Below are 8,529 nucleotides of genomic sequence, written 5' to 3' on the forward strand. Positions count from 1 at the left end.
TTGGACAAATATACGAAAGCACCGCATGCCAGCCAAGCCTGCAGGTGCCCTATTCTATTTGACAAAAAACGGCGCAATGTCCTCAGTAACTGCAACTCTCAGCAGTGGTCAGAACAGTGTTCCAGGAAGTTGTGAATGCATTACGTCGGAGCTAAGTGAATTCGAACGTGGGAAAATAGTTGGTGCTCTTATGACGGTGGTTCCGTACCCACGGTATCCGAAGTGTATGGTGTTTCAACAGGTTCCGTATCGAAAATCTATTCCGCATACAGGGAACGTGAAAAACATCACCCGTTAAGTCACAACGCGGACGAATATGCGTTTTGGGTTATCGTAACAGAACGGTCATTGAAGAAGATTGCCGGCCGCGGTGGTCTAGCGGTTCTGGGCGCTCAGTCCGGAACCGCGCGACTGCTACGGTCGCAGGTTCGAATCCTGCCTCGGGCATGGATATGTCTGATGTCCTTAGGTTAGTTAGGTTTAAGTAGTTCTAAGTTCTAGGGGACTGATGACCTCAGAGGCTAAGTCCCGTAGTGCTCAGAGCCGTTTGAACCATTTTTTTAGCTCTCTCGAATTTTCTTGTTGTGGTCATTTTGAGAGAATAATGTTGGAGGAAGTAGGTTTAAGTTCCAGGGGACTGATGACCACAGTTGTTAAGTCCCATAGTGCTCAGAGCAATTTCTGAAGGAGATTGTGAGGAAAAAAAGGGGATGACAGCTGCAAAAATAACTGCAGAACTGAATGTCGCACTCGCGGACGCTGTCAGCACTAAACCAAGACGAACTCTTTAAGTTAGGAATTGCAGGAATAATTGCAGTTCGAAAACCAGCCATCAGTGATGCACACGTTCGTAAAACGTGGTGTCTATGCCCCAAAACCTGGACTATGCAGAAGAGGAAAAAGAGTAATTTCACATTTCATCGTATGAATCTTTGGATAGTTTCTAACTTCTAGCCGAGTTTGTGTCCCAATAATGAAACATGGCGATGATTTGGACAAAATCGGTCTCGGACGATGCGATCTGTGCGAACTGGGGCCTAGCAGTCTTGAAACGCAACATCACCACTGCCCAAGAAACATTGTATCATGGGATGGACCCGACCAGCCAAAATGGTCAAGTGGTTCAAATGGCTCTGAGCACTATGGGACTTCTGAGGTCATCAATCCCCTAGCCATAGAACTTCTTAAACCTAACTAACTTAAAGACATCACCACATCCATCTCCGAGGCAGGATTCGAACCTGCGACCGTAGCAGCAGCGCCGTTCCAGACTGAAGCGCCTAGAACCGCTTGGCCACAATAGCCGGCCCAAAGGATCACATAATCATTGGTAGCAATGTGTCGTTGCAGAGTAACCGTGGAGCCCTTCCAGTAACACGATATGGCTGTCCAAATCACCACCGAACACCCATCATGTTTCGCTCTCTGAAAGTGAATTTGGCTAAAAGTTGGAAAGAGTGTGAAACAAGACTCATCCGACCAAATATCTTTCTTCCATTGGTCTATAGTCCGGCCCTACGTGATCCAGTTCCTAGCATTCGCATCACTGATGAGTCGTTTTGGGATTCAATCTCATCCTGCAGTTGTCAACTAATAGAGCTATGTTCGTGTTGTTTTGGCGCTGACAGGGTTCGCGAGATCAGCATTCAGTTCTGCAGTGTCTTTTGCAGCTGCCGTCTTCTTATTTATTGTTTCAATGCCTTCCAATCACAGTCTGTTACGATCACTCAACACGCACTTTCGTGCACGTCGTGACCTATATTTTTTTCCTGTTTTTTCCTGTACGCGGAAGAATACTCCGATATGGGACCTACGGAAACACCAATTTGGCTACCTTGTTTACGGTAACCGGAACTATACGAGCACCAACAATTTGTACACGTTCAGATTCATTCAGTTACGACATAATGCAGTCAAAACTACACAGAACGTTGTTCTGGTGCTGTTGACACTTGCAAAGTACTGAGGATGTTGCACAAGTACCATTCATGGCCGAGTATAACAGCGCAACGTGCGGGCTTTAATAGTACCCGCAGTTCTAGTATGCATTTCTCAGGTTGTTTTAATATTTTGGTGCAGCCCCCTTTTTTTTTTTCGGTCATCAGTCTACTGACTGGTTTGATGCGGCCCGCCACGAATTCCTTTCCTGTGATAACCTCTTCATCTCAGAGTAGCACGTGCAACCTACTTCCTCAATTATTTGCTTGACGTATTCCAATCTCTGTCTTCCTCTACAGTTTCTGCCCTCTACAGCTCCCTCTAGTACCATGGAAGTCATTCACTCATGTCTTTGCAGATGTCCTATCATCCTATTCCTTCTCCTTATCAGTGTTTTCCACATATTCCTTTCCTCTCCGATTCTGCGTAGAACCTCCTCATTCCTTACCTTATCAGTCCACCTAATTTTCAACATTCGTCTATAGCACCACATCTCAAATGCTTCGATTCTCTTCTGCTCCGGTTTTCCCACAGTCCATGTTTCACTATCATACAATGCTGTACTCCAGACGTACATCCTCAGAAATTTCTTCCTCAAATTGAGGCCGGTATTTGATATTAGTATACTTCTCTTGGCCAGAAGTGTCTTTTTTGCCATAGCGAGTCTGCTTTTGATGTCCTCCTTGCTCCGTCCGTCATTGGTTATTTTACTGCCTAGGTAGCAGAATTCCTTAACTTCATTGACTTCGTGACCATCAATCCTGATGTTAAGTTTCTCGCAGTTCTCATTTCTACTACTTCTCATTACCTTCGTTTTTCTCCGATTTACTCTCAAACCGTGCCCCTATACGTGCATAATCATGGAAATTTAATAGCTTTAGGCGAACAGCGAGTGAATATGCAGCTTGAAAGCGACTGCACCAGGAATCAACAGTCCGATAGGTTTGAGCAATTCCCCGGGGCAAGTTTGGCGCGCACGTACTGAGCATATGTGCAGCTGGTGACAGGGGATATTGCATTATCGACCACTACCTCGCGTCTGTGAGTTTGGTTTCATAGACACACAATTTAAATTTGGCTTATACGTGGTGTCGTATGGACGTTATTAATACTTTATAAACATAGCGCTACACTGAAAAATGGTTTCCAATAAGTGTACACCTACATACATACATACTGCGCAAGCGACTCTTCGGGGATTAGTGAGTATATGTAAATTGAAGATGGGTGGGGGGGGGGGGGAAGGATGTCAGCTGCATCGGAACTTTACGCGGAATCAGTGGTGACGAGTGAAATTTTGTGCCGGGCCGGGATTCGAAACCAGGGTCTCCTGCATACTAGACAGCTGCTTTGACTGTTGCGACACTCGGACACACTATTTATCGCAACTGCGGGGACTATTGTGACACGCCTCTCGGCCGACCCACACTCCCACCTAGTGCCACCTATCCACAGTACTTGTCAAATGGTTCAAATGGCTCTGAGCACTATGGGACTGAACTTCTGAGGTCATCAGTCCCCTAGAACATAGAACTACTTACACCTAACTAACCTAAGGACATCACACACATCCATGCCCGAGGCAGGATCCGAACCTGCGACCGTAGCGGTCGCACAATTCCAGACACAGTCCTTGTCCATGTCCTCCATGCTCGCTACTTGGAAATTCCACAGGAGGTAGGACGTAATTATGCATCTTCATTGAAGAAGGTGGATTCGTTGCCCATCGAGGTATCGACTTTCTATATCGTTCAGTTCGCATGTTTGATCAGGAGAAATATTGTATGCGTCTATAAGCGACTTACTTACCTGACTCTCAGTATCATTAAGGGAAAAATCCTATGATTGCAGTAAAGTGCTCTACAAGGCCTTCCGCCAAAACACGTTCTCTAAAATGGCTTAAAGAGTTTCGTATCAGTTAGCACTGTCTTTCTTCCAAAGATTCCTATTTAACTTCCCCAGCATTTCTGTTACATTTTGATATGGACTACATCAATCTAATTCCGTGCCTGTCGTCATGTCTGCTTGATAAGGACACCGAACACTGGAATAAAACTGCAGGATTGTTTCCAATAGCGACTTGTACGCATTTTCCTTGAAATGAGCACTGCACTTTCCCAGAATCTTTCAACAAGTCTATCGGTATCCTTGCTCAACTTCGATTCACTGTGTTTACCTCACTTCATATCGCTTATTAGTACTGTCTCTAACCATCAACACGTGTGACGCGCTCAAGACGTTCATCACCCATCTTTTAATCGGTTACTATCAGGCTCTTTCTCGTTAGCTGCGGGCATACTCTTGCACTTATTCGCTTTTAGAGACAGCTACCATGTATTACAGCAAACGTAAATTTTTGTACAGGTCTTTCCACATATCCTCATGATCTTCCATCGACGAAGCTGTTACTGTAAACCATACTGTAAACCACAGGTGGGCAACATACGATCCGCAATAGTTTTCAATCCGGCCCTAGGAAGAGCGATAGATAGAGGTAGAGGCGCTCGCGCAGTACTACGCCCATTACGCCTTTTCAGATACTTGCCACTCTTTTGCTCACATTATTCTAGTTTTGCCTCAGTGTAGTACAGAACATGCATGCCAAGTTCAAGAGATTTAGACATTTCAATTTTTGTAAAACGAACAGAGAAATGTTGGCTTAATTTATTTAGCGTTACAGAAACCACCATGCCTATGCAGTCAGTCAGAAAAAAATATTTTTTGACATATATTTACAATGCCAACTATCAGTACTTGTTGGTACTAACGCATTGATTTTTAAACACTCGGATGACGTACCTGTGGTCAAAAGTCACAAAGTTACTCCTGACTGCTTGTAAATTGAGACTGCTGTATTTTGTTTTTCCTCTTCTTTCTCGTATTAACCTTAGCAAATAATTCTTGTCCGTTGTGAACGTGCTAGAATACTTAAACTATAGAAACTGAAAGTAATTTATAATGAATTAGTTACAATCAGTTGCTTTAAACAGGCATTTATTTTTCCGTGATCACATTTCAAGTTGCCTGGCATCACAACTTCAGATGTTTACATTACTTACGTACCGCGAAGATTTTTTCTTTACTAAAAGCGTTGCAGAATTTTGCAACGGATGTTTTTATGTTAAAACATCGTAACTAAAGAAACAATGCTTACAAAGCATAAATAAATGCGAACATCTACAGATGGGGAGAACATAAAATGTATAAACTCTCAAAAACGTGTTTTTAACGCTCAGCTTGTTGGCGTGGCGTGTCAAGAAATGGGTGCCATTGATACTGGTGTGTTATCCCGTAAACATAAACGTCACGGGCGCTATAGTTTTGACTTTAGGAGCGCTGCTGTCACGGCACGTGATGAGCCGGCGTGCGATCTTAAGTAAGTATGCGAATCAGGCCAGCGGGTCACCCAAGGTTGCCCATATCTGATGCAAACAATAAATTCGTCAACGGATAATCTTTTAGTGTAGAGGGGGTAGGGGTAGAAGGAGATTAGTGCTTAACGTCCCGTCCGCAACAAGGTCGTTAGAGACGGAGTGCCGGCCACTGTGGCCGAGCGGTTGTAGGCGCTTCAGTCCGGAACCGCGCTGCTGCTACGGTCACAGGTTCGAATCCTGCTTGGGGCATGGATATATGTGATGTCCTTAGGTTTTAGTAGTTCTAAGTCTCGGGGACTGATGACCTCAGATGTTAAGTCCCATAGTGCTTAGAACCATTTTCTAGAGACGGAGCACAAGCTCTAAATAGGGGAGGATACAGAAGGAAAGCCGTCATGCCCTTTCTAAGGAATCATCCCGGAATTTGCCTCAAGCGATTGAGGGAAATCACTGAAAACATAAATCAAGATAGCCAGACGCAGGTGTGAATCGTCGTGCTCCATAATGCGAGTCCAGTGGGCTAACCACAGCTCCATCTCGTTCGGTAACTGGTAAGCCTCTTCCTATTTCTAGGCGTTTGTCCCGTATCTTCAAGAGGTTGGGATGTTAATTATTGGCTTTGACAGTGTTAGTCGCCTGATGCCCTTTCTGTTGCCACCCTTTTTCCCTCTGGGAGCTGAATTCATGAACCCCATCTGTCTGCCTCTAATGTTACTTGACGAGAAAGTTTGTGAATGTTTTCCAACTGTTTGCGAATCGTGTAATTGAGGCCGGCGAGGGTACCAACCCCGTATCACGTAATCTGATGTGGGAAACCGCCTAAATACTACATCCAGGCCGGCCGAAGTGGCCGTGCGGTTAAAGGCGCTGCAGTCTGGAACCGCAAGACCGCTACGGTCGCAGGTTCGAATCCTGCCTCGGGCATGGATGTTTGTGATGTCCTTAGGTTAGTTAGGTTTAACTAGTTCTAAGTTCTAGGGGACTAATGACCTCAGCAGTTGAGTCCCATAGTGCTCAGAGCCATTTTTGAACCACATCCAGTATAGCCAGCAAAAAGGCTCTCGTCGTTAGCCCGAATCCCCAAAGTGGCGTGCTTACGAGCACAGCTATCCAGGCGGATAAATCGTTTACGGATATTGAGAACAATTTTCCAATTTATAACGCTTTCTTACAAAATAATCGCTATTACTTACGTTTCTGTCGAGATTTCGCCGCTCACTTAATGTAACGAACTCTATTATTTAAATATTTTACGAATCATTCGTAGATCTGTAAAGATATTCCACACGACGGTATCTCGGTTAGCAGCGCCTCTCCGAAATCTAGGGAGACAAAATCTTTTGTAATGTTCTTTTCATCTCATAAAGTGAGTCGCAACATTGAACACATGTAACACGTCAGCCACAGATGTTACTAGAAACCAAACTTTACCCATGTTAAGGTTTGGCCATGTCAAGTAGTTTAGTGTCACACGCTTCTGAAAAAGGCCAAATTATTTTGGCTGAAACCTGGGTAAAGTTTGGTTTCTAGTTGCAAATGAGGCTGACGTGTTTCATGTTCAATTATCACAGTTGCTGACAGGGCTACACAATGTTAAAAATTCTTGAGTCGGAACATATGGTACCTTCAAATAATTTATGTTGTTAAAAATTTTCCCATTCCATCATGGCTGGCTGATACAGCAACCGGCTTAAAAGTGTACCAGAGCAAAAACAGTCTCGGTTGCAAAATCATTTAATGTTAATGACGCGTTTCACCGTTTTGAGGCACCATCAAATAGTGTATAAGTAGCTGATGGACCCCGTACCCAGCTACTTTTTCACAATCTGATGATGCCCCAAAACGGTGAAACGCATCATTGACATTAAATAATTTCGCAACCGAGACTATTTTTGTCCTGAAACAATTTATCTTTGTCTCCAATGAACATGAACAGCGTAGTAGTGACTAGTTAGTATTTGTTATCATATCATATAAACAGATCAAATAAAATGGTACGTTTAAATAATTTATCTTGTTGTCCAGCAGATGCCAATAATGTTGAAAACTTTGAGCGTACGTGGAAACATCAAGAACGGCATGAATGTTATTCGTTGGCTCGCCAGTACTAACGTACCATGAATTTATTGAAAGCATGTCTGACATTATTCCTTCCGAATCTGCGTCTTTTCAGTGTTGCATTCAGTCCTGATAATGGATGAGAATGCGCAAACGCATCGAATAGTGCAGGTGGAGAAGCTCTTGATACGAGAAGATATTCGGCAAATAGACTCACCTGCCGTTTCCCAGATTTGAATCCCATTGAGCACGCTTAGGTGGCGTACGTGGGACGTATTGCAGCACGTCCGCTTGCACAAACGATCATCTACCGAACTGTTGAAGAAATGCAACGCCGTACCACAGGGACTCCTTACCAACCTCGGGATCAGCATGGGAGCACATTGCAGAGAATGGTTTAAATGGCTCTGAGCACTATGGGACTCAACTGCTGAGGTCATTAGTCCCCTAGAACTTAGAACTAGTTAAACCTAACTAACCTAAGGACATCAGAAACATCCATGCCCGAGGCAGGATTCGAACCTGCGACCGTAGCGGTCTTGCGGTTCCAGACTGCAGCGCCTTTAACCGCACGGCCACTTCGGCCGGCCACATTGCAGAGAATCCATTACTGTCCGTGGTGATCACAAGCACTGTTAACAACAATTTCCGTTCTTTTTTATGTCCAGGGAATCGTCGTAAATAGCGTTGACTTTGTAATTATTGTTCTTGAAAAAAGCGTCATTCCTTTTCGTCTCACTGAGCTTTCAGTTACCTCCTGCACCATGCGGGCTTTCAAATAAAACGAAATGATGGTCCTCAGCTACGTACACTCAGCCTCAAGGTTGCAATACACTACTGGCCATTAAAATTGCTACACCACGAAGATGGTGTGCTACAGACGCGAAATTTAACCGACAGGAAGAAGATGCTGTATATGCAAATGATTAGCTTTGCAGAGCATTCACACAAGGTTGGCGCCGATAGCGACAAATAAAAATGGTTCAAATGGTTCTGAGTACTATGGGACTTAACTTCTGAGGTCATCAGTCCCCTAGAACATAGAACTACTTAAACCTAAATAACCTAAGGACATCACACACATCCATGCCCGAGGCAGGATTCGAACCTGCGACCGTAGCGGTCTCGCGGTTCCAGACTGAAGCGCCTAGAAACGCTC

Source organism: Schistocerca americana, chromosome 2 (assembly GCF_021461395.2).
Source record: "Schistocerca americana isolate TAMUIC-IGC-003095 chromosome 2, iqSchAmer2.1, whole genome shotgun sequence".
Lineage (NCBI taxonomy): Eukaryota > Metazoa > Arthropoda > Insecta > Orthoptera > Acrididae > Schistocerca > Schistocerca americana.